This window comes from Sturnus vulgaris, chromosome 2 (assembly GCF_052056855.1).
Source record: "Sturnus vulgaris isolate bStuVul1 chromosome 2, bStuVul1.hap1, whole genome shotgun sequence".
Classification (NCBI taxonomy): domain Eukaryota; kingdom Metazoa; phylum Chordata; class Aves; order Passeriformes; family Sturnidae; genus Sturnus; species Sturnus vulgaris.
Window position 1 is genome coordinate 117,569,951 of NC_142244.1, and position 27,231 is coordinate 117,597,181.

General features: G+C 44.1%; 1 long non-coding RNA gene across 1 annotated transcript; it reads left to right on the forward strand.

Annotated features, from left to right (window-relative positions):
* Positions 1-2,380: 2,380 nt before the first annotated feature.
* Positions 2,381-9,492, forward strand: LOC148224990 (uncharacterized). The gene is made up of 3 exons (XR_015802012.1): positions 2,381-2,679; positions 3,156-3,246; positions 7,514-9,492. It is a non-coding gene; the product is annotated as an uncharacterized LOC148224990 (long non-coding RNA).
* The last annotated feature ends 17,739 nt before the right edge of the window (positions 9,493-27,231 follow it).

A 27,231-nucleotide genomic window follows, 5' to 3' on the forward strand; every position in this document is an offset into this window, starting at 1 on the left:
AAATCACCACATTATGTCAGGGACAGCCAATCTTTGCAGTTAGTGGTCACATGGTAAACTTTGGGATTGTTCTGCTGTGGGAATTTCTGAGATCTTTTCTCCACTTGCAGCATTGGCTTTCTTGTTTGCCTCTGAAAATCCTTTTGTTAGGTAAAAACATCTTCTGTTTGAGGTGGGTTTATCCTTTGCTCTAAGCCATAAAAGCCCCTCCCAACTCACTTTGCTCTTTGCCTTCTCGTTGCCCAGTCAGACTGGCCCAGCAATTCTGTTCTTCCATATCAAAACTTTCATTCCTATGGAACCTTCTGTACATCTGCACAGCTCCTCCGTTAAATTCTCACCCTTCCCATCAAGCCAGCGTTTAAAAAAAGTTTAAAAAGTGAGCAGCAGGGACACACAGAGGATTATTTCAAATATTTGAGATCGCTTCCTTAAGCAGAGCAGCGGCTCAGGAGTTGCTGTCCGATTTTAAGTGGATGAACTGAGAAAACCTCCGGGAGAATCTGAGATTCCCAGGGGGAAAATATAAAAATATCTTGAATTTTTCACGTGGTAAAGGGGCTAAGTGACACTCGAGGACCAAACCAAGGACTGTAAAACTCAGCCAGCTGCAAATTTAAGGATGCTTCATCCCAAGGTCTGGGAAAATGAAGAGCACCGTGTCCCCTGATTTCTTTCACCCCTGCAGGGTGGTATTGCTGAATCCTGAGTGTTGAAAGGAGCCCCGCAGAGATCAGCTGGTATTGCCTGGCTGGAAGTTAAATTCAGACTTTAAAAGGAGTTTAAAAGTGCAGGTCGGTGGGATTTGGGGCTCCAATTCCATCTCTTGGATGGAATTTGGGATGCTCTCTCTACCTAGGGGGTTTTGGGGGGTTTATTTCCACAGTGGGGAGCAGATTGATGTGGCCTGGCCGCTGTGAAAGGTGAATTAATGCCCAAAGTGATGCTTGGAAAAAACCTAAAGATCATTTATTTCCACCCCAACACAACCCAAACCAAACCAGGTTTCATTTTAATGACTTCCAACCATTTCTGAATTTACATTTCAGCTTTCTACAACACTGCTTATATTTATTACACAATAAAAAGTGGGGGTTTTTAACTCCCACCCCTCCAAGTTTTCCTTTGAAAGTACAAAGGGATCTGTTTAAAACACTTCTATTTTTTTTTTTCAAGATTACTTGTCTTTCCTGATGGTGGGTGCTGAGAACATGGGATCATGGGATCATGGAATCATGGGATCATGGAGCCATGGAATCATGGGATCATGGAATCATGGAATCATGGGATCATGGGATCATGGGATCATGGAATCATGGGATCATGGGATCATGGAATCATGGGATCATGGGATCATGGAATCATGGGATCATGGGATCATGGGATCATGGGATCATGGGATCATGGGATCATGGGATCATGGAATCATGGGATCATGGGATCATGGAATCATGGGATCATGGGATCATGGAATCATGGGATCATGGAATCATGGGATCATGGAACCGTGGGATCATGGAATCATGGGATCATGGGATCATGGAATGGTTGGGTTGGAAGGGATTTTAGGGATCATCCCATCCCACCTCTGCCATGGCAGGGACACCTCCCACTGTCCCAGGCTGCTCCAACCCCAACGTCCAACCTGGAACTGAACATTCCAGGGATCCAGGGGATATCTGGGAACCTGTGCCAGGCAAGAATTCCTTCCTAATACCAAGCCTAAAGCTTCTCTCTTTCAGTTTAAAGCCATTTCTCCTTGTGTTGTCACTCCTTGTGAAATGTCTCCATCTTTCCTGTGGATTCCTTTTGGCCACTGCAAGGTGCTCCAAGGTCCTTCCAGAACCTTCTCTTTTCCAGGTTTTCCCAGCAGAGCTGTTCCCTGTCTCTGATCATTTCTGAATTATTCCAGCAGCTCCAGGTGTTTCTTGTGTTGGAGTCCCCAGAGCTGGAGACTCTGCAGGTGGAGAGCAGAGCAGAGGCTGGGAATCACCTCAGGATAACCCAGGATGTGTTTGGCTTTCTGGACTGGTCAGCAAACAGGATTTCCATGATGGATAAACACGGAATTAAAAAAAAAAAAAAAAAAAAAAATCCAGCAATTTTTACCGTGGCAAGTTTTATTTTCATCGAGCACCTAAGAGAAAATCCAGCCAATTATCCAATACAACAAAATAATGAAGCAGCTCTGAAACCTCAGCAGGTACAGGTGGAGTTTTTCAGCAAACACTGGAGATGTCTCAGCCAGAACTCAGAATAATTCCCTAATTTGCCCAAAATTTGGCAATTTGCCCAAAATTTGTGCTTTTTTGGGGGGGGGGGGAATGAGAGAAGCAGCAGCACTGCAGCCACACTGATGATCCCACTGCACACCTCCAGTTTTATTTGGGAGAGGAGCCCCAAATTTAAAGGAGGAATTTTAAACCCTGGATTAAAGCAGCAGGGGCTGTTGCTCTGCCCTGTATCTTACAGCAGCCAGAAATTCACAGGAAATTCCCCAAATCCTGTCGTGGTTATTTCTGGCATTATCTGCATGGATGGGAACTTCCTTCCCACCCGTGGCAGTTGGGGAGTGCTTGGATGGATACAGAGTTGATGCCAATTTAAAAAAAAAAAAAATTAATTAATTTACCCTTTAATTTACCCTTTCAGCAGTGCAAGAGCTCAACGATTTTCAAGGTGAGACCTCTTTTCACCCTGATAATTCCAGTTATCTTTATGGAAGGATGGAAAGAATTTGTTATGTTTTTGTTTTTTTCGGGGTTTGCTGATTAACTCTTGGTTTTAGGTGTAACTTCATGGCAGGAGGTGGAAAAACAACTCACCCACGGTGTCACTGCTGATTTTCCTTGGGTCACTCTTTCCTTGGTGGAAAATCTCTCACCTTTGGTGTTTGAGGCAGATATTTCACCCTGAATTCACTGGTGAAGGAAAATTTTCCCTTTGGTGTCTTTGTCACCCTGAGTTGTGACATTGACACAGCCAGAGCCAGGATTTATTCTTGGGATTCACGTTTTGAACACACAAAAAAGATATTTTTATGTTGGAGTTGTTAAATTTAAGACTTTGATTTGTTTGCTCTTTTCACCCCCTCAGCTCATTCCTCATTTCCACCTTCACAACTTACCTGTGTTTGTCTCTGCTGTTTCTTCCAGCTGCACTGGATACAAATTCCCATCTTTTGGTGCATTCTGGCAAAGTTTTAACGACCTTTAAAAACCTCTTAACTCTGCCATTTAATCCCAGGTGTGTTGTTCCATTTTTTTTTTTTTTTTTCCATTTCTTCTGTTCCAGTTTAGCCCCACACCTTCTGTAGTAGCTCCTCGTCTTGGCTTGTGCAGGGCTGGTCTCATTCCTCCTGCTGACTCTAAGGAATTGAATTTCCCTTTTTTTTAAAAAATTTTCTTTTTTTTTTTTTTTTTTTTTGACATTTTTCTCAACCACTTCCTACATTTTTAGGAATCCCCCTGTCTGAGTTCAGCGTCACCACACAGTTCAGGGAAATGAATTATATTGGGATTACTGTTGGGGTTTTGTGTTGTTTGATTCCCTACTCCACAGCACTCCTGAGGGAAAACAGCCCTGACTTTCCACACCTTCCTTGCTGCTCCATAAATCGGGCAGAAAATTATTTGAGTGCCAGCTGTTGACACAAGAAAACAAAACAGAATCATCAAAGCCCTTCAGGATCATCCAGTGCCACCAGCATCACCCCAAACCCTGTCCCCAGGGACATCCAGACTCCTCTGGGACAATTCCAGTGACTCCAAACCTCCCTGGGCAGCTCATCCCAATCCCTGACTGCTCTTCCAGGTGGAAAAAATCCTGGAGACTCAAAGCCTGGCTCAGCAAAACCCTTCAGGGAGCAACTCGAGATCAAGATCCACAACCCAAAATTCCCTTTGGTCCTCACAGCTCTTCCAGAGGAGTTTTTATTTTCTCTTCTCTTCTCTTCTCTTCTCTTCTCTTCTCTTCTCTTCTCTTCTCTTCTCTTCTCTTCTCTTCTCTTCTCTTCTCTTCTCTTCTCTTCTCTTCTCTTCTCTTCTCTTCTCTTCTCTTCTCTTCTCTTCTCTTCTCTTCTCTTCTCTTCTCTTCTCTTCTCTTCTCTTCCCTTCCCTTCCCTTCCCTTCCCTTCCCTTCCCTTCCCTTCCCTTCCCTTCCCTTCTCTTCCTTCTCCCTTTTTTTGCTGCTTTGGCTTCCAGGAGCTCACCCAGATCAGCTGTGGCTGTCCCTGGATCCCTGGGAATGTCCAAGGCCAGGTTGGACATTGGGGTTGGGACAGTGGGAAGTGTCCCTGCCCAGATGGGATCATTTTAAGATCCCTTCCAACCCAAACCATGCCATGAATCCATGAATTTCTCAGTGTTTCACTGCTCATTTTCCCCATTCACATCTGGGCTGAAAGGCCTCAAACCACGAGGATTTTTCTCCTTTTTTTTTTGTTTTTTTTTTTTTGTTTTTTTTGGAAGAACAGGTTAATTTTTATTTTGTCCTTTCCATGCCCCAAACCTCTCGATTGTGCTGTGGCTCTGAAAGCCAAAACCACAACGATGTTTATTTTTAGGCCCCTGGCTTGTGTCACCAATTTAGAGAAGATGTGGTTACAGCTAAACTGTCACCCACTTCTCCTGCCTGCAGTTTGTGCCTCAGGGTTGCAGAAATAGCAGAACAACAGAATTTTTCTGTTCCAGACCAAAGATTATCAATAGGAACTCAATGCAACTTCAGCATTTTGGCTGTCAGCTGCTTCTCTCTCCATTTATAAACTGAATGTAAGAAGATTTTAAATTTAAATTAAAATTAAATATTTTTTTAAAAAAGCTTTTTAAGATATTCACAACTTCAGTTTGTGCTTCATGGTTTTAGAAATAGCAGAACAACAGAATTTTTCTGTTCCAGGCCCACAGATTATTGATAATTCAAAAGGAACTCAATGCAACTTCAGCATTTTGGCTGTCAGCTGCTTCTCTCTCCATTTATAAACTGAATATTTGAAATATTCATAATAAAATCATAATAAGATTTTTCATTTAAAATAAAATAAAATAATAATTTATTTTTTTTTAAAAAAAAAAGCTTTTAAAGATGTCCTTACCCACAAGGGGACATAGTTGGAAAATTGCCATTTAGAACTCCCAGATTTGAAAGTGATGCTCCTCCACCATGGATTCTGCTGATCCTGCTGAGTCTTTTCTGTGGAAAGCAGGGCTGGTAATGACATTGATTTTGGGGGACGTTCCTCACTTTTCCCCACAATTTTCAGGAAGTGCAGAGAGGGGACAGAAACCCTGCAGCCCCTGTCCCCCCTCCCCAATTCAGGCTCCAGGGATGCTAAAAAAAAAAATCAGGGATCAATCACCCCCAACAGGGATCCTCCAGCACCTCAAAACCACCAAACCCATCCCAAAGGAGAATTTTTTTCCCACCCTGAGGGAATGGGAAATGACCAAAGGTGTTTTTGTGGTGTTTGAAGGGGGGGAACTTTGCTCCAGGGGTGTGAAAAGTGGCTGAAAGGTCACCCTGGGTGACACAGAATTTCTGCCCAGACCAGGAGGGTTTGGGATGCAAATGAAGAGGGTTGAGGGGAATCAGTGATGGGAGTGTGGAACCCAGGAGCCACAAAATCACTTCAGCAGCCACAGAATGAAAATTAACATCGACCTCACTGGCTGGGAATAAAACAGGAAGGAAAAAATTCTCATCAGGATAAAGCAACAGGCAAGAAAAATGGAATAGAAACCAAATAAAGGATTAAAAAAAAAAAGGAAAATAATGAAGATTCTGGGACTAAAATCAACCCAGAGAAATCCATTCACTGTTTGGAAAAAGAGCTCAGGGGTTTGGTAATTTCTAAAGCTGGTGAATCATTTGCAGTGAATAATTTTTTTTTTTTTTTTTTTTTTTTTTTTTTTTTTTTTTTTGTGGGAGGGTGGCTTCGTTTTGTGCTCTGAAAAAGTCTGGGAGCAGGTTCTGAATTCATGAATGTGCATTTGTCAGCTGTTTACAAACCGTGGTTGGGGCACATTGTCCACAGGTAATTTTTGGCCTCTTTGCTCTGGCTTTGCTTAAAGAGGAAAGAACTTAATTGGATTCTCTCCTTTCTTGCCTGATGAGCATAATTTGAAACCTTGGGTGAATTAAAATGAATTCATGACCAAGCCTGGCCGTGGGCACAGCCCCTTTGGGAATTTGTGAGTTGTGGATCCTGCTGCTCTTGGGCTCCTGTTGGCAGGAGGAGGCTCCACACACGTTGGGGAATCATGGAATGGTTTGGGCTGGGAGGGATTTTAGGGATCATCCCATTCCCATTCCCATCCCCTGCCATGGCAGGGACACCTCCCATTGTCCCAAAATCCAACCTGGAACTGAACATTCCAGGGATCCAGGGTTGTAAATGGTGATATCTGCACCACAGTCAGGATTAAAAACACAAAGGAGATGAATTTTCTCGTGTTTGGGCTCAGTTGTTGATTAAATCTTGTTTAAAATACAGAGAGTTCTGCAACACTTTTGGCCACCAGCTAAAAGTGAGCAAAATGGAGCTGAATCGAGCTGCTTACAAGGTGTTTTAAAACTAAACAGTCCAATAGAGAATTAACACCGATATTATTTATATTTTTGACCCAATAACCAAACTCCTGTGACTCACAGTGTGACACTGACTGTCCAACCAAAAACTGCTGCCTGAAATCATGGGGAAGGAGAAGACAGAGACAACTTCCAAATCCTCCATCTTGTCCCATACCTGTGACTATATTCTAAAAATCCCAAATTCCAAACCCTTCACCGTGTGAAATCGCACACTTCTAACTACAAAACCATGATTTTAACTTTATTACTTAAATTTGGAGTCTCCTCCAAGGGCTCGGGTCCAAAGCAGTGTTCTGCAGGGGGGCAGTGCCAGAAAGCACAGAAAGCTCAAAAAACCCCAAATTTCTGGGATCCAACAGATCTCTCCACAGCCTATGGAGAAATCCCGTGGTTTTTAAGGCAGGATCCACAGGGATTTGATAATAAATTCCTGTTTGCCAACAAGGAGTGCTGCTCTCCTCAGCAAGAAGAGAGAAGCTGGAGGAAATCTCTGAGGGATCAGGACACAAAATCCCAGCAATGACCCCAGGGAAAAACCTCATCCCACTTTATTCCCTCTTGACCCCACTCTGGAGTGTCACCGTGGTGACATTTGCTCTTGGCTCTGTCACTGCCCTAAAGACTCTGATATAAAAATGAGATTTTTTTTGTGGTTTCCTTCCCTAAAAAAAAAAAAAATAAAAATAAAAAAATAAAAAAAAAAAATAAAAAAAGAAAGAAAAGACAAAAAAGATGCCTTTCCACAGATATTCCCTGCATCTGGCAAGCTCCCCACGAGTTCCAGGAAATTGGTTGGCTGCCACTTCACACAGCTGGGAACACTTTGGAGCAGCAGAAGCCGTGGTGCTGGTCCTGGGTGGAATGAGAAGGGTGAGGGATGGGATGGGATGGATGGAATAACAAATGTCTGCTGTTCCCTCAGGAGCCTTCCCCATTCCAGCCTGGCTGGGGATGGAGAATTTTGCTTCCCAAGCCTTTGGAGAATCAAAGAAATTCCAAGACATGGATAAAATGTGTCCTCACAAGCTGAGGATTCAGGATCACCCCATAAACACCACTGAGAATTGGGGAATGTCCAGGGATCAAATAAAATTAGCAAGAGCTGATGGAGTCACTCCCAGAGAGTTCCAAATGGAAATATGGGATGAAGGTTGGGAAGGAAGGGAATTCCAGCCTTGACTGATTATCCATGAAAAAAAAAATTTTAAAAGGTGGAAAGGAATATAAATCCCATTTTTTAATATGGATTGAGATCTCTGTAGAGTTCTTGGATTAATCCCAGCAGAATCCATAATCCTTGGGAATGAGCCCTGTGTCCTTTCCCCTTTCCTGAGCACTGCAGGCCGGATGGGGATGGAGAATTTTGCTTCCCAACCCTTTGGAGAATCAAAGAAATTCCAAAGCTTGGATAAAATGTGTCCTCACAAACAGAGGATTCAGGATCACCCCAAAAACACCACTGAGAATTTGGGAGTGTCCAGGGACCAAATAAAATCAGGATGAGAAAGAAATAGGAAAGAGGGATGAAAGCTGGGAGGGAAGAGAATTCCAGCCTTGACTGATTATCCAAGAAAAAAAAATGGTGGAAAATTATATAAATCCCATTTTTTTAATATGAATTGAGATCTCTGTAGAGTTCTTGGAATGCCAGGAATTGTTCTTGTGGGCAAGTTCAGCTTTCAGATTAATCCCAGCAGAATCCATAATCCTTGGGAATGATTTGGGACAGATTTCCTTAAAAGTGATTATTGGCTTGATTTTGTCAATGCTGATGATATTTGGGAAGATCTGATTGAAGAAAATTCCCTGCAGTGAGATAATTGGGAATTAATTCAGTTGTCTCTGTAAGATTTTTGATTTTAAAAGGGAAAATTTTGACAAAGCAAGGAAATGAGGGATTGAAGCCATCTGGAGTGAGCAGTTCAAAGCCCAATTTCCTCAAGTCATGGATGCAAGGAAAGGATGGTCCTTTTAGAGCAAATAAAGAAAATTAGGAATAATTAGGGAGCTGACGTGGAATGAAATGGGAAGCTCCAGTTGGAGTTCAGAGGAACGAAATGCAAAGTAGCAAAAATCCAGAGTAACAAAAATCTGCTTTAGATCTTGCAAAGGAAATAAAAAGCAGCAGAAACGGTTTTCAGTTATAGAAATGAAAAGAGAACAAAGAAAGAAGAAGTGAGGAGGCTTTGAGGGCAGCCTAGAGACCAGAACTAAACAGAACTCAAAGCTCAGGGGATGCTTTCCCTCCTTTTCCACGGAGGTGGTGGAAAACCAGGAGGATTAATGGGAGTGGGATGAAGGTGAACTGGGAATGATCCCCCTGAGGAAGCACCAAGAGCTCCCTGCCCCAAACTGGGTGAACTGGGAAACTCTCCATGTTCACCTCTGGAATTATTTTAGTGGGAATGGGGATGTTGGTGCTCTCCTAAATCACCTGGAGAGGCAAAATCCACAGGGAAAAAGAACTTTAGGGAAGGATAACACTGATATCCAGAGAAATGGGATTACACAGCTCCTGGGAGATTTAGGTTGGAAACCATGGAAAATTCCCAGCCCTCAGAGGCCCCAGAGCTGCCTTGAGCAGCAAGAACCCCCTTCCAAAATTTGGGGAACCCTGACTGCATCTGGAATTTCTGCCTCCTTCATCCCCTTTTAACAGCCATGGAAATGAGCATGAAAGCCTAATAATCGTGTCTGGGATCAAGAGAGACAGACAGGTATTGTTTAAATCCACATTTTAGCAGCATTAGTAAGCAAGCACAAGGGAAAACCAGTTCTCTGCTGCAACGCTGGAGGATTTTGGCAGGATTTTGGCAGGAGGAATAAATCCTGAAAGCTCTGCTTGTAATTAATCTCTATCTGCAGCTCAGAGCTCTGTCCAGGAGAATTCCCATTGCTCCAGCTGAAGATGCTTCAAAGTCTGTTGCAAAGGACACACCAGTGAAAAGTTTTGCTGGTAAGGTCTTTAATTATGGCTTTGTTAAACATTTAATTTATAGATGAAAGAGCAGCTATTGTGAGCTGGGCTGTTAAAATCATCTATGTTAAGCTGTTAAATAAGCTCCTGGCTTTTTGTTAATTCCCAAATATGTCATGGAAGTAATTTAATATTGGGACGTGGAGTTTTTGTTCCTGTCTCCCTCCTTAAGTTGGAGTTAATTGGATGGGTGCTGCAGTGGAGCAGAAATGGTGCCAGGCATTTAAAATTCAGTTTTTCAGGGCAAGATTTCAGCTTGAAATTCGGAGACATCACAAAGAGGCAACTTAAAAACAAGGAGCATCCTTGGCCCTTTGGATCTGCAGCTTCTGAGATCGTTCTCAATAGAGCCACAAGGGTTTTTTGGGGATAAATCCTGGGGAGAAGGATTTGGGAATCCTCATGGATGAAAATCTGGCCAGGAGCCATCAGTGAGTGCTGGGAGCCCTGAAATCCATCAGCACCCTGGGCTGCAGCCAAGGAGGAGAGAGCAGCAGGAAAGGGATTGGGATTGGGATTGGGATTGGGATTGGGATTGGGATTGGGATTGTGTCCCTGTGCCCCCTCAGGTGTGACCCCACCTGCAGAGCTGCCCCAGCCCTGTCCCAGCTTGGGGAGGAGCTGGAGCTGCTGCAGAGAGCCCAGAGGAGGCAGCAGGATGAGCAGAGGGATGGAGCAGCTCTGCTGGGAGGAAAGGCTGGCACAGCTGGGATTGTTCAGCCTGGAGAGGAGAAGCTTTGGGCTGAGCTCAGGGTGGCCTTGCAGGGCCTGAAGGAGCTGCAGGAACCATGGAGAGAGACAATTGCCAAGGGATGGAGGGACAGCACCCAGGGAATGGAGGGACAGCACCCAGGGAATGCAGGGACAGCACACAGGGAATGGCTTCAGAGCAGGATTTGATGGGATTTTGGGAATTAGGAATTGTTCCCTGGGAGGGGCTGGGAGCTGCAGCTGCCCCTGTGTTGGATCCCTGAATCCTGGCATTTTTGAGCTTTCTGTGCTTTCTGGCACTGACCCCCTGCAGAACACTGCTTTGGACCTGAGGCCTTGGAGAAAACTTCTAAATTTAAGTAATAAAGTTAAAATCACGAGTGTGTGGAGTTAAATAGAAGTGTGTGATTTCACAGAGAGAAGCATTTTAAATTCAAGTTTTTATAATATAATAATAAGTATGGGACAAGAGAAAGGATTTTGGGTGTTGTTTCCTTTCTGTCTTCTTCCTTCTTCATAGTTTCAGTAGTTTCTGGCTGGACAGTTAGTGCTACACTACAAGTCACAAAATTTTAATTATTAAGTCAAAAGTATAAATAATATCGGTGTTAATTCTCTATTGGACTGTTTAGCTTTAAGAGACCTTGTAGCAGCTCAATTCATCTCCATTTTGCTCACTTTTAGCTGGTGGCCAGAAGTGTTGCAGAACTCTCTGTATTTTAGATAAGATTTAATAAACAACCAAGCCTGAACACGAGAAAATTCATCTCCTTTGTATTTTTAATCCTAACTCTGAATAAAAACAAACAAAACAAACAAAAAAACCTACTACAAACAAACCACAAATTAAGTGGTGCAAATGCCACCCTTTACAAGACCCAGCCAGGGATGGAGCCTGGCAGGTTTTGGGGTCAGGATTTGGGGTTAAATCAGGGAGATCCTCGAAGGGCAGTGGGGACAGCACTGAGGGGCTGGAGAGAGTCCAGAGGAGGGAATGGAGATGGGAAAGGAGCTGGAAAATAAATCCTGAGAGCAGCTGGAGTGGGAAAGGGGCTGAGGCTGGAGAAAAGGAGGCTCAGGGGGGACCTTGTGGCTCTGCACAACTCCCTGACAGGAGGGGCAGGCAAAGGAGGAGAGGAAATGGCCTCAAATTGCAGCAGGGCAGGCTCAGGGTGGAGATTGGCAAAGAAAATTTCCCTGGCAGAGTGGTCAGGCCTTGGGATGAGCTGCCCAGGGAGGTTTGCAGTCACTGTCTGTGGGAGTGTTCAGGAGCAGGCTGGATGTGGCCCTTGGGGACAGGGTTTGGGGGATGCTGCTGGCACTGGGCTGGCACTGGAGGATCCTGAGGGGCTCTTCCAGCCTTGATTCTGGGATTCTGGAATCCTGGGATCCTGGGATTCTGGGATTCTGAGATTCTGGGATTCTGGGATTCTGAGATTCTGGGATTCTGAGGCTGGTGCTCCAGAGATCAGGCTGAGACTTCCTGGACTTAACTCCTTTTCCCAGTTGTTGAACAATTCAAGAACAATTCAAGGCCCAGCTTTGCCTGGAACAGGAAGGTAGGGAGTGATGAACAATAGCCTTAAAAGGACATTTCTCCTCTCCTAAGCTGATCCATCCCAAATTGCTGGAGACAGGACACCATTACATCAACAGCCAGGAGAGGAGGAGGAGGAACAAACTCCAGGCAGAAGGGACTGGAAAATTCTGTGGATTCCTGTTCCTAACTCTGCAAGGAGCACTCGGGGATCTTTAAGAACCAGATGTGGTCAGGACCTCGATTTTATGTCTTGTCTGAGCAATTTGCAACTCGGCCCCGACTGCAGCCGTGCTGGGGGGATTGGGTTTCTCCTGACTCAGAGGGAAAACTCCTGCCTGGATCCTGGACAAGAACCCAGCAGCACCTGGGTTTTCCTTGGCAAAGGAACCACAGCAAGTGGGAGGCTGAAAAAGAACAATTCCCACCATCTGGGGGTGGAAAATTAACACTCACTGTGCCCTCCAATGCCCTGAAAGCTGTGATGGGGAGTGAAACCCTAAAGAAAAATTCCCTGCTGGCAGGGGCAGAGGGGGTGTGGAGCAGTGAGGACCTGTCTGCAGGGACAGCAGTGACATTTTACTGCCTGGATATCCCTCCCAGGAGTGTGTGGGTTTAAATATTTCCCTGGAGCAGCCGGGAGGTGCCAGGGTGGTGCTGGAAATGTGTCACAGGGACACCTGAGGTGCTGGAAATGTCACAGGGACACCTGAGCTTTGCTGGGTTGGGATAAAGAGGGACAGGAGTGAGCAGCCTCCTGCTGGGACAGCAGAATCCCTCCCAAAGCCTTGTAATTCCCAGGATTTGTGGTGTTGTCTTTGTCTTCAGGGCTTGTCACAGTGCCTGGGAAATAATCTGGGAAGCAGAGGGTTGGAAATGCAGTCACCTCAAAGCACACCCAGGGAAATTCCCAGTGGCTCTGGCTGCTCTGTCCCAATTCCCTGTTCGTGTTTTGTCCCTTTTTCTGGGCAGGATCCAAAAGCCTGGGGTGGACAAACCCAGGTCCTCCCAAAGCTGGATGTGGTTAAGCTCAGTGTTAATTGTGCAGAGTTTAGGAAAGTCTGGGAGCGTGGCTTTAATCCAACAACAAATGGAAGGGATTTAAATCCCATTCCAACCTGGCATGGGCTGTCCCAGGCTGGAATAACCTGGCCTTGGGCACTGCCAGGGATGAGGAGCCACAGGTTTTTTGGGAATTCCATCCCAACCCCTCCCCACTCTCCCAGGGAACAATTCATTCCCAAAATCCCATCAAATCCTGCTCTGAAGCCATTCCCTGTGTGCTGTCCCTCCATCCCTTGTCCCCAGTCCTTCTCCAGCTCTCCTGGAAAGGGCTCTGAGCTCTCCCTGGGAATCTTCTCTTCTCCAAGCTTTAACACCCCAAATAAAATTCCAAACCCAATTATCCAAACGCAACAACAAATCCCCATCTATCCAGGGAGAAAAAAAAAACAAAAAAAAAACCCTTTAAGGATGAGAATCCATCAGCACCGTGGCTGAATCCCCAGCAAACAGCTCTGGTGTCAAACTCGGGTCTGAGCACCCAGAGCTTTCAGTTCCCACTCGTAAAGTGATCATGGAAAAAGGACTCAGCGCTCACTTCCAATAAATGAGAAATATCTGTGAGAGCAGAAGCTCGCAGGGCACGGGGGCTGTTGGCCAGGGACTATTTTTGATGTGCAGCTGCTGCCCAGAAACATCTGAGAGTTTCTTTTCTTCGGGCTCTGCGTTAGGGAGGGTCAGGAAACAGCCTCTGCTTTCGGTTCTTGTCAGAGGTGAGCAGGTAAGGGACCCCAAAAAACCCCAAAAAGCAGCCCGGGAGGGAAGCAAGGTGCACAGAAAGGCGAGGGGATCACTGCCAAATTCTCATTGCAGGTGCTTGGTTTGATATGGAAAATTAAAAAAAAAAAAAAAAAGGCTAATTAAAAAAATAAACATTTATCAGGGTGTTTTCATAGAATGGTTTGGGTTGGAAAGGACCTTAAAACTCATCCAGAGTCTGTTTCCATTATCTCAGTGTTTTGGTTTAATTTGAAACTGGGCAGAAAGGCTAATTCGTGTAGCAGTTTAGATTTGTTAATTTTAATATACTTATTTTCTGCTGTGAGATAGGATTAGGAGCAAAAGCAAGGCAGGCCTAAAACTTAAAGGGTGCAAAGAAAAAACTTCACTAACAACATCAAGAAATAACAAATTTCGAAGAAAACCTTTAGGCCACCTTTCCTCCCCTTTTTTTCACACTTTTTTTTTTTTTTTTTCTTTCTTAACAACAGCACCCAGGAACACTTCAGTTAGTCACCAACTTAAAGAATCTTTTTTAGTTTACTCTCAAAGTTCTCAAAAAGAAAACTTCTGTAAATATTCTTTTTTTTTTTTTAAACACCAATTAATACAAAACCAACACAATCAGGTTGCTCCAAGCCCTGTCCAAGCTGCTCTGGATAATTCCAGGGATGAGGGAGCCACAATTTCTCTGTGCCAGGACCTCACCACCCTCACAGGGAGAAATTCCTCCCCAAAATCCAATTCCTAATCTGGGAAATTGAAATTGGAACATTCAATGAAAGCCTGAGAGCACCCAGGATGGGTTAGACCGGTTAAATGTAATAAATAAACGTAATAAAAGAAGATCAATGGAATAATTTAAATAAATTATAAATTTATGTATAAAGAGAAATAAAATTAGATACATTTAATAAAAAAAAAATAGGATAAATTTAATCCAAAACACAGGATAAAAAAAAAAATCCAATATTCTACAGGATCAGCTTTCCTTGGGAGCCCAGAGGAGCAGGATCAGCTCTCTTTAAGCCCAGCTCCAATCTTATAAAAAAATCTACCTTAAAAATCCAGGTGCCAGCCATAAAAATCACGAGGATTTCAACAAATTTTGGAGCTTTCTCCTCCAAATCCTGCCAGTAGCTGCACAAGTGCTGCAATAAAAGAGTTTTCCTCTCCTCCCCCCCGTGAGAACAGCACAGTTCAACCCTTGCTCTGCACGATGTTCTTGGGGTTTGGTTTTTTTTTTTGAAGTTTGGGGTTTTGTGCTTTTTTTTTTTTTTTTTTTCCCCCAAACCTCAGCTGAGAGGAGCTGCAGAAATCTCCTTTGGCTGCCACCAGCTGTGGGGAGAGAGAAAAAGGTGACAGGAAAAGTTGCAAGAGCCTTTCACGGGTGGCGTTTTTAGGCTGGAGCTCAAAAAAATTCAGAGAGGAGCCAAAAATCAGTGAATGAGCCCAGGGTCACCTGCTGAGCCTGGCCTTGGGGACACCCCCAAATCTTCCTGGATGCTCATTCCCTTTTTTCTCCTCCTTCAGGTGAGGGGACTGGGCTGGAAAAGCAGCAGCAAAATTGATTTTTGTCACTTTGAGGAGCTGAATGTCACCTTCACTCACTGCTGGGGCTGTGACACCTGCAAAGGACACCCAGGGAGGGACCAGGGGACACATCCTGAGCAACCTCTGGGTTTATTAGTGTTTATTAGTGTTTATTAGTGTTTATCAGTGTTTATTAGTGTTTATTAGTGGCTTTTTTCTTTTGTCCTCTGCCTTCACTCAGAGTCAGGATTGAAGTACAAGAGATGGATTTTTGTGTTTGGACTCAGTTGTTTATTAATTCTTATTTATAGTGCAGTGTTACAGCACTTGTAGCTAACGAGCTAAAAATGACAAAGTTGAGGTGAATTTAGCTGGTTACAAGGTCTTTTAAAGCCCAACTATCCAATTAAAAGTTTGTATCTATATTATTTCTACTTTTAATTCAATGGCCAAACACCTGTGACCCACACTGTGGGATTTTCTATCCAACCAAAGAAATTCCACCTAAAATCAAGGAGGAAGAAGAAGCCAACACCCAAGAACCCCCACCTTGCCCCATACCCATTATTGTATTATAAAAACCTCAATTTTAAAACCCTTCATGTGAAATCACGAACTTCTATTTAATTACAAACCCACGATTTTAACTTTATTGCTTAAATTCTGAATCTTTTCTCCAAGGCCTCAGGTCCAAAGCAGTGTTCTGCATGGGGGTCAGTCCCTGAAATTCACAGGAAATTCAAAAATCCCAGGATTCATGGGACTTGAGCTGGGTTTAAATTTCCCATGGGGTTTTTTTTTGTGTGTCTGGATCTGTCCCTGGTGTCTCTGGGCACGGTTTGTGAGCACAGAACCAGCAATAAGAGCAGGGTTCACACAATTCCTTCTTCTTTTCCTGCCAAACAGCTCCCAGGAACAGCTCTTGGGAAGATCCTGGGTTGTGTCCCACCACATTTTTAGAGTTTTTAGGTTTAGAACCTTTCCACAGATTTCTCAGAGCCCCATTCAGATTGATCTTGGACACTTCCAAGGATGAGGATTCCACCCTCCCAGCAAGGAATTCCTTCCCAACATCCCATCCCTCCCTGCCCTCCTCCACCTTGAGGCCATTCCTGAAGGAGGAAATGTGAACTTTCCCCAAAAACTTTTCCTGCCATGCTCCAGCATGGAAAACTTCCTTTCCATTCACCTGCTCTCATTGTTCCTGTGGTTTTTTTCCCTTCCTGATGTTCCTGGGGAAGATCTCCACACCCTGGGGATGGTCCCTGCTGCATCCTCGTGTCCACGGGCTCAGAGTTCCATGGAATCATGGAATGGTTTGGGTTGGAATGGATTTTAAAGCTCATCCCTGTGTGGGGGGTGAGTGCTGGGCTTTGCCCCACTCATCCCTGCTTTGGTTTTGGTCTTGTTTGTTTTCCCTCAGGGCCAGGATTAATGGGAACACGACTGAGGGGATTTCGTGTTTGGGTTGGATGTTCATTGGATCTGATCAGAAATGACACAAAGTGTGACAGCACCTCCAGCTCCTCAGAGCACCCCAAAGATTGGATGGGAACCCACCCCAATATCCCAAAGATTGGATGGGAACCCACCCCAACCCCAAAGATTGGATGGGAACCCACCCCAATATCCCAAAGATTGGATGGGAATCCACCCCAATATCCCAAAGATTGGATGGGAATCCACCCCAATATCCCAAAGATTGGATGGGAACCCACCCCAATATCCCAAAGATTGGATGGGAACCCACCCCAATATCCCAAAGATTGGATGGGAACCCACCCCAATATCCCAAAGATTGGATGGGAATCCACCCCGATATCCCAAATCTTGGATGGGAATCCACCCCAATATCCCAAAGATTGGATGGGAATCCACCCCAATACCCCAAATCCTGGATGGGAATCCACCCCAATACCCCAAATCCTGGATGGGAATCCACCCCAATACCCCAAAGATTGGATGGGAATCCACCCCAATCCCAAATCCTGGATGGGAATCCACCCCGACCCCAAATCCTGGGTCCTTCCCTTGGGACAGGATTCCCGTGCTGGGCTTGGATGTTGATTTATTTCTTTCTTTGCTCAGCAGTGACACAAAGTGTGACAGCACCTCCAGCTCCTGGCTCCAAGGGGGGAAATGGCCCCAGCTGAGGCTGCCCCGAGGCCTTTGAAAGCCAAACAAAGCAATAAAAGTTGAACCCCTCCATTATTGATCCTTTGGACCCAATCATGGATTCCCAGCACCCTCAGAGTGACATTGACTGAGCAGCCAAAGGTCACTGCCCCAGTTCTGTGAGGAGGAAGAAGAAGAACAAAGAAAAAGACACCACCCCAAATTCTCCATCCTGTCCCACACCCACCCCTGTACTGTAAAAACCTCAAATTTAAACCCCAACACCCACTGAAAACACACACACCTGACCCACTGCACATTGGGGATTTCTAACTCATTATTTATATTTATATTTGTATTTGTATTTATATTTGTATTTGTACTTGTACTTGTATTTGTATTTGTATTTGTATTTCTATTTGTATTTGTATTTCTATTTCTATTTATATCTATATTTATATCTATATTTATATCTATATTTATATCTATATTTATATCTATATTTGTATGTATATGTATATAATCATAAACATAAATATACATATTTATATACATATTTACATATATATTAATATTTCCCAGCCTTCTCCAAGGTTCCAGCTCCAGAGCAGTGTTTTCCAGGGGGTGAATCTGTGCCTGGAAGCACAGAAAGCTCCAAAACTCCCCATTCCTGAGATCCAACCCATCCCATTCCACAGGATCCCTCCCCCTGTCCCAACCTGCTCAGAGCCCGGCCCTAAACCCTTCCAGGGATCCTTCAAGGACCCCCCTTCCCTCCCTCAGGGATCAGCTGGATGGGAATGCTGGAATTTCCACCCAGAGCCTGCAATGTGAATAAAATCAGAGCTGGGACTGCTGGCCATGACGAGGCAGATGTGGGGAAACTCAGCCCTGCTACCAAAAACCACTTTTGTTTTGTCTAGCTCCACATCTCTGCCTGTCTTTACAGAGAGGAAATCCAAAGTTGGGAATCTGGGACAGAACCCAGAAAATTTGTCTGCTTTCAAAGCCCTCCTGTGAAGCTCACTGAGGTAATGGCTGCATTTCTGTCAAAGCCAGCTGGGTTCTTTTTCTTTCCCTTTTTTTGGTGGTTTTTTTTTTTTTTTTTTTTTTTTTTTGGCTCGTCCATTTTTTTTTCCAGCCTGACAAGAGACCGGTGGCTGAAGGAAGCAAGAGGATATAATTTATTCTCTCTGGGCTACCCTGCTCCTGACAGAGGCAAATTTTCCTGCTAATCCTCTGTGTCTGGATCTTTTTTTTTTTTTTTTTTTTTTTCCTTCCCTCTCAATTGAAATCCTTGAACCCTTGAAATCCTCATTTCCCTTTGCTGGTGATGTCACCTGCCCACCTCCAGCTCGTGAATCACATCCAACATCAATGCCAAGACCTTCAGCCTCCCAACACTTGTAGGGAAGTGGGAATATCGAGGATCCACCGGATAAAATCCCTTGGAACATGAAGGAACCTTTAATTACCTCTTAATTAGAACAGCAGGAGCTGTTGGGAGAGAGGGAGGGAAGGTGAGAGCTGGTTTTGGGATGCTTAAAAATGATTTTTTTTTTCCCATTAATATTTCCACGTGTCCCATGGGCATGAGGATATTGTTGGAAAGCATCAGCCCCCCCCTTTTCCAAAAATGAGGAGTGCTGGGCATTGTGGAACTGCTGATGTCACCGTGGAAAACTGAAATTTTCTGTTTGAGAAGCTGGAAAAGAAGGTAGGGAAGGAAATGGAAAAAATGAAGCAGCAAATCCGACAGCTGGAGAGGCCAGAGGAGCAGGGGAGGTGACTCAGCTGCTCCATTTTGGGACAGCAATAATTCTCATTTCTCCTCTTGGACAGGCTCTGGATTCCTCACAAAATCATCTCCCTCTGTCTGGGCAGCTTGGCCAAATCTTCCAGGGCTCAGAGAGGAGAATTTGGGAATATTTGGGGATAAATATTCACCTGGCACCTCAGGGTGGTCCTAAACACACAGGGAGGGTTGGACCTTCTAAGTAAATCATCAAGATTGGGACACACCAGACAGAACAGAACAGAAAATGCAGCAAGATTTAAAAATAAATGGGATTTTTCCAAAGGGTTTCAGCTCTGCTTCCCAAGAAATCAGTGTGGATATCACAGGGCTGGGTTTTGAGGGAAATATTCCAGGGGGGATCTCCCATCTGGGATGAGGTTTCCTCTCCCTGGAGCTTTGTTTTCTCCAGGCTGAACAACCCCACGGGATTTTTCCAGTTCCTCATGGATGTAAATTTTCACCACACCAGCAGCTGAGAGGCAGAGAGGGAAAGGTGAGGGCTGAGGAATTCTCAGTGGGGAAAAGTGGAAAAAAAATAGGAAAAAAAGGAAAAAATTTGAAAAAAAAAGAGGTAAAAAAATGAAAAAAAAAAAGGAAGTAAAAATATTAAAATGTAAAATTAAAAGGAGTGACTCCACCAGTGTGAACGTGACCCTTCCTGAACTCTCTCAACTCCTTCCCTGAAGGTTTTTCCTGCCCTGGGAGCCACTGCAGCCTGGCCTTATATTGGCTCCCAAATTGGAAGATGAGGAGCTGGGCTGACGTTTCCATGAGGTCACCACGTCCCAGCCTGGGGTGACAAGGCTGGGAGAGCCCCAGGAGCTGCCAGGGAGGAGGGGATGAGGGGCAGGACCAAGGGGGACCATCCTGGGAAAAGTCCCTCTGGAAGAAGGAGTCACACTCTGAGTCAAAAGGGAGGATTTTGCTGTTCTGGGCTGATTTTCCTTTGGTTTTTCATGGTTTATTTTGTTTTTTTTTTTTTTTTTAAATAAAAAGCTCTGGGAGGGCGTGAGGAAAAGTTGGGATTGTGTGGCAGCCCCGAGGAGATGAAGGGATGCTCCTCTGCTCTTATCTTCAGAGAGCAAAGGAAAAAATAAACAAAAAAAATGTTAATTTTTACCCTAAGGAGCGAGTAAACCAGGAAATGAATTCATGGAATGGAATCTGGGAATGTCCTGAGTGAGAAGGGACCCACAAAAATCATCAATCCAAGCCCAGACCCCCCCAAAAATCTGCCCCCTTGGAGCAGCTGGGACAGTGGAAAGTGTCCCTGCCTAATGGGTTAGATGTGCTACTTAATTACTGGTTTGTTTTTAATTGTTTTTTTGTTTTTATTTTATTTTATTTTGTTTTTATTTAGTTAGGATTAAAATATGAAGGAGATGGATTTTTTTGTTGTTGTTGTTTGGATTTGGTTGTTTCTTAAATTTTATTTAAAGTATAGAGAGTTTTGCAGCACTTTAAGTACTAGCTAAAAATGAGTAAAATGGAGATAAATTTAATCCAAAATATAGGAGGGGAAAAAAAAAAATCCAGTATTCTGCAGGATCACCTTTCCTTGGGAGCCCAGAGGAGCAGGATCAGCTTTCTTTAAGCTCCACCTGGGCAGGTGAGATCTTAAAAATCCAAGTGCCATAAAAACCATGGAGATGAATTTAGTTAAAGGTTTTTTTTTAAAGTTAAACCGTTTAATTAAAAGCTGACACTTTTATTTATACTTTTGACTCAATAACTAAACACTTGTGATTTGTAGTGTGGTACTAATTATCTAACTAAAAATTACTGCTTGAAAGTGTGAAGAAGAAGGAACAAAAAGGAACAAAAAGGAACAAAAAGGAAAAAAAAGGAGAGACAACGCCCCAAAACTTCCAATTTGTTCCATACTTATTACTAAATTCTAAAACCTTAAATTCAAAACTCTTCACCATATGAAATTACATACTTTCATTTTAATTTTTTTCAAAGTTTTATTTTATTTAAGTTTTCTTTATTTTGTTTAAAGTCACACCCATGATTTTAACTTTATCACTCAAATTTGGAAGTTTTCTCCAAGGCCTCGACTGCAAAGCAGTTTTCTCCTGGGGGTCAGTGTTAGAAAGCACAGAAAGATTAAAATTCTCTCTGGAATTTTGGGTTCCATGGCAGGGGTGGCACTGGAAGAGCTCCCATCCCAAACCAGTCTGGGATTCTCTGAAGCCTCTCCTGCAGGACAGGGGTACCTGCACTGATCCTGAAGGATCCTGAAGGATCTGCAGGAATTCTGTGCAATGGGGCTGTGGGGGGGAGCTCCTGGGTTCACAGAGTTCCCAGTTGGAGCTGCCACCAGTGTGTCCTGGGTGACACTGTAAAGATGTGCCCAAAAATTCTGGATTCTGTCCCCAGCTGTTCACCCAGCTGTGGCAGTGACCCTGATCTCTGTGGGGATCTCTGCTGTTCATGTTCCAGCTGTTCACCCAGCTGTGGCAGTGATCCTGATCTCTGTGGGGATCTCTGCTGTTCATGTTCCAGCTGTTCACCCAGCTGTGGCAGTGATCCTGATCTCTGTGGGGATCTCTGCTGTTCATGTTCCAGCTGTTCACCCAGCTGTGGCAGTGATCCTGATCTCTGTGGGGATCTCTGCTGTTCATGTTCCAGCTGTTCACCCAGCTGTGGCAGTGATCCTGATCTCTGTGGGGATCTCTGCTGTTCATGTTCCAGCTGTTCACCCAGCTGTGGCAGTGATCCTGATCTCTGTGGGGATCTCTGCTGTTCATGTTCCAGCTGTTCACCCAGCTGTTGCAGGGTTCTTTCTCTTGCCCACAGCCCATCCTCCCTCCAGGAGATCTCTCCTGTCCATGGCCATGCAGTCCCAGGGCAGGGCTGATCAAATTCCATCATCCCATGGGGAGATGCTCCAGCCAGGGCAGGAGCCGAGCATTTCCTACCCAGATCAAAGGGGAGATTTGGAACAGCAGAGCAGCCTTTTCCCACTGCATCCCAGAGGAAAACCAGAGCCTTTCTCCAGGATCACTGCTCCAACCAGATCCCTTCACCTGGGCTGCTCCCACCACCCTGACCAGCAGAGTGCCAGCTTGGATTCTCACTCTGCCACTGCTTTTCTTTTCTACTATTTCATCTATTTTATTTTTCTCTTTTTTTCCCTATTAAATTGTATTTCTGACTCGGATTCCTTCACTGGTTTTACTTTCAAACACAGGAACTGAGGGTGGGAGTGAAGTCATTGAGGAAAGAAGGAGAACAGGAGCACCTGGGAGCCCCTCCCTGGGCACCACCTGCCCCTTCCACCCTCACCCTCTGCGGCACCTCCCGGGCATTTCCTCCCACCAAACCTCTCAGGGACAAAATTTCAATGGCCTTGGAGTGGGGCTGGACTCCACATCCCCTCTGGAGCACAGGATCCCATTTTTCCTGGGAAATGGGATTCACTTTTCAGCCTGCAGCTCCTCAGAGGGACAACTCTGATCTCTGACAGCACCCAGGGAGAGGCTGGAGCTGGGCCAGGAGGGATTTAGGATGGATTTTAGGGCAAGGTTCTTCCCCCAGAGGGTGCTGGGCACTGCCCAGGCTCCCCAGGGAATGGGCACAGAGCTCCAGGAGCTGCCAGGGATGCCCAGGCTGGGATTTTGGGGGGCCTGGGCTTGGATTCCATGATTCCTCTCACTCAGGATATTCCATGATTTACTCTTTCAAATATTCACCCCATTCAAGTAGGAAAAACACTCTCAAAAGTATTTTTTTATTTTTAATTTTTTTTCTTTTTGGCAGGAATGTAGACAATACCCTCCATGTCCTTCTTCTTCAGTTAGGACAGTGAGCTAAAAGAAAAATAAAATAAAATAAAATATGGGAAAATGTCTTTCTGCAGGGAACAGCTGCATCCAGGAATCCCCCAGTGTCTGGGAATTGCCCCTGTCAAGAGATTATTGTTCATCCATTCCCCACCTGCCTTCAGTCTGGGGCATTCTCTTAAATCCCATTTTTTTAAAAGAGAAATGGGATTATTCTCTGAGAGTTCATCATTATTAACTCAATTGAATGAATTAAGGGACAAAAGACACCGAGTGATTTCTGGTCCCTTGCTATGGCACAGGGGCAGTGACTGGAATTTGCTGTTTTCCTCAGGATCATGTTTGCAGATCAGGAATTCTTTTTCCTCAGGAATCACAAATTCCTACTGGTGTGTTTGCAGCAATTTATTGGTTCTTTAGGGAACCACTGCTGGTACAAAAGTTCTGATGGAAATTCTGCATTTTATGGACAATTCCTGTGGATTTCTCCTCACTTGGCCTTGACCACCCAAATTTGAAGGAGTTTTTCCTCAAACTTTCCCATTTTGAATTTCTTTCTATTGTGCTTTACTCTTTTTGTTTCATTCCCACCCAAGTTCAATCTTCAAAGACCTTTTTCTTTTTCCTTTTATGATTTTGATCACAATGATTTTTCTTTTTCCAGCATTTCAGCCTAGAGATCCCGATGCCAAATTTAGCAGTGATTTTCTCTTTGATATTGAATCTTCTGGGGCTGCAGCACCAAATAATTGGTTTTTTTTTTTTTAAGCCCTCTAATTCATCTGTGAAAAAAAACAATTTTTTGAGCAGTCTAGACTTAGAACCAGTTTTAATTCTAGAATGGTTGTCCTGCTTTGTGTTGGCATTAAATATTGGGCAAGGGACATCTCTGTGATCTGGGCTTGGACAGAGAGGATCCAGCCCATGGAAATTTTGTATCGATATAAAATTAGATAATTAATAATCATAATTATGAGGAGAAGACTGATGAGTTTGGATTATTACACGGATCCTTCACCCCATTGGCCTCAGAGAGGTTGGGATGTGGCTTTTCCATCCTGGCTCTGCTGCTCTGCAAATGGAAAAATATTTGGAAGTTGTGTTTTGGTGCCTCAGCCTCTGCTTTCTTTCCCTTTCCAGGACACTTTACTCCAGCCAAGTTTGCCTTTGTCTCACAGCCTCATGGAAGGAAAAAAGAGGGAAAAATAGAAGTTTTCTCCAAATTACAACGGGAGTGTGAGGAGAAAGGATACACTCATGATCCAAAAAAAAAAAAAAAAAAAAAAGGGAAAAAACCCACTTTTCCTGCTGTCTGGATATCCAAAAGAAAGCAGCCAGCAAAATCCTAAGGAAAAGGAATCAATTCCATCCCTCTGGTTCCCCTGGAAGTCTGGAGCATCCAGCTTTGCTCCTATTCTATGTTGGAATCTCCCTGATTTCTTCAGAGAGAAATCAGAGTGCAGGGATTGAATTAAAGCCTTTGAATGCAATGAGTAAATGGATAGATGGAGTGAATAAATAAGTAATAAATGGAATAAGTGTTAAAAAAACCTTATTGAGTGCGAGAAAGTGCTGACCATGGCACAGTGAATAATCAGGCACACAGACATGAACTCTCAAAGATTTCCACTTGCACCTCATGTCTTGTGTTCTACCTGTAGAAGATTGTGAACTTTGGGTTGTTTTTTTTATTTTTTTATTTTTTTTAAAAAGAGGGGGGAATCAGTAGAGTTGTAGAATTTAGTTTTGTATTAGTTTAAGGGAAAAATATGGGTTTTGATCTTATGCTATGCTTCTGCTGCTTTGCTTTGTTCACTCTTGGTAGTGCAGATTTGCCAATTAGCCAACTTTAAAATGCTTAAGTAACTTTAATTAATGTATTAAGTTTCAATGTCATATGTCTGTCCAACACAACGCCAGAAAAACCATTTTTCACTTGGTTTAGCTATCCCTGCAATGATATTATTAGTGTTATTTGTGATTTATATTTTTATTTATATTGTTTTATTTGTATTGCTAGTTTTATTGCTAAAGCAAATTTGTGTGTGCTTTGCCATGGTAGCCACTTGCTCCTGAATAAGTGAAATTTAGTTTTGATAACCAGGTGAAAGGAGCAGGGCTGGCCACGAAACCTCACAGTTCAGCTGCCAAATTTGTCCTGCCCTGGAGGCAAAGCACATCAGGCTCCAGGAAAATCCAGGGGCTGGGATAGATCCTGGAAATCCCCCAGCAGGAGAAGAGCAAAGGGAAAGAAAACACAGCTTCCTTCGGGGGTAAAAAATAAATGGACACACGCAGGAGCTGGAAATTCCTGCCCTCTGTTTGGTTTTGCTCTTGGATTTCTTTTTATTCCCTCTCACCCTGCTGCTTCCCTCTCCTATTCCAAATGAATGGTGCTTCCCAAACTCTCTTCCAAGATATTTCCAACTTAAAAATGGATTGAGGCCCTGTCAACCCCCCCAGGGATCAGCTCAGGGGCTGGGATTTGGGATTGGCAGCTCCCAGCATGGAGAAGAGCAGTGCCCATAAATATCTGTGATGTTTTTTTAAGGTCAGGAATTTGTCCTAGAATCCAAAATGATGTTCACAATTCCTGCAGAAAGCCCAGCCTGGAGTTTTACACATTAGGAACAGGAAAAAGGATTTTTTTTTTCTCAGTGTTAAAAATTCTAAAAGCTTTTCATCAACCTTCAGTGCTGGGATTTTACATTTTCCTTGTTAGGTCCCATGGAGAAATCTGGTTTGGTGAGGAATGGAAAGGAAAAGAAAACCTGAAAGGGACTAAAAGTTCCAGGTCCCAGCCCTGGAGAAATATCAGAGCTGGAATCATCCCTGCAGGAGTTGTCTCTCGTTTTTGTGGCCTCTCAACATTTCCACTCAAATTCTATATGGGATCTCCCAAGGATGGAAAGAAATCCAAGAAATTGAGAGAGCTGCTTGGAAAACATGGTCCCAAGGTGTTCAAAAATGCTCAGGAAATCGAAATCAGAATAATTCAGGTGGGAAGAGCTGGGAATTGATGGAATGATCCTTCAGGATCAGCCAATCCCACCCTCAAGCACCACAAAACCACGTCCCCAAGGGCCACATCTGGACACATCTGGAGAACTTCCCGAGGCAGTGACTCCACCACTTCCCTGGAAAACTCATTCCAATGCCTGACCAAGCTGGCAGGGAAAAAAAAAAACTCAATAATGCTCCAGAAGACTCCAAGGAATTGAGCAAAGATGGTCTCAAAGTTTGTGGTCAAGCCTCCCAATCCCTTTGGAAGAACAGGTTTGTCCTAGATCCATCTTTTTTTTTATTTTGTCAGCACTGGCTGCTTCCCATGGTGTGTGTCTGTGTGACAGGATCGTGCCCAGAGAAAGGGAGATCAAATTAATGAAAATCAACCCCAAATCTGCTTTTTTTGGAGATATTTTTACCTGGAGTGTTTAAAGCTGGGGTTGTTTCAGCTCAGGGGTCTTTGTGCTTTAGGGAGAACAAGAAATTGTGGAACCATGGAATGGTTTGGGTTGGAAGAGAACTTAAATCCCACCCAGAGCCACCCCTGCCATGGCAGGGACACCTGTTGGATCCCACAATCCTGGGATTTTTGAGCTTTTTGTGCTTTCAGGCACTGACTCCCTGCAGAACACTGCTTTGGACCTGAGGCCTTGGAGAAAACTTCAGAATTTGAGTGATAAAGTTAAAATCGTGGGTTTTTAATTAAATAGAAGTGTGTGATTTCACACGGTGAAGGGTTTGGGATTTGGGGTTTTTATAATACAGTCACAGGGATGGGACAAGATGGGGGATTTGGGGTGGGGTCTCTGTGGGTGCTCATCTTCCTTCTCCTCCCTGGTTTCAGGTTGTGGTTTCTGGTTGGTCACTCAGTGTCACACTGAGGGCCAGGGGAATTTGGTTATTGGGTTAAAAATATAAATAATATCGATATTAATTCTCTGTTGGACTGTTCAGCTTTAACAGACCTTGCAGTAACTGGATCTGTCTCCATTTTTTGCTCACTTTTAGCTGGTAGCTGGAAGTGCTGCTGAACTCTCTGTATTTTAAATAAGATTTAATAAAAAACTGAGCCCAAACACGAGAAAATCTGTTTCCTTCATGTATTTTTTAATCCTGGCTCTGAGTGAAGGCAGAAAAGACTCCAAACAAGTCATTAATTAAGTGGTGTAAAAACATCTCCACTGTTACAGACACCTCCTACTGTGCCAATGTCCAACCTGGATCTGAACATTCCAGGGATCCAGGGGCTGCTCTGGGAATTCCATCCCAGCCCAGGGAACAATTCCTGATTCCCCAAATCCCATCTGATCCCACTCTCTGACCCCCTGACCCCATTCCCCTCCAGCCCTGGACAACCTCCATCCTCTTTTTACAACCACAAATTGAGCAGGGT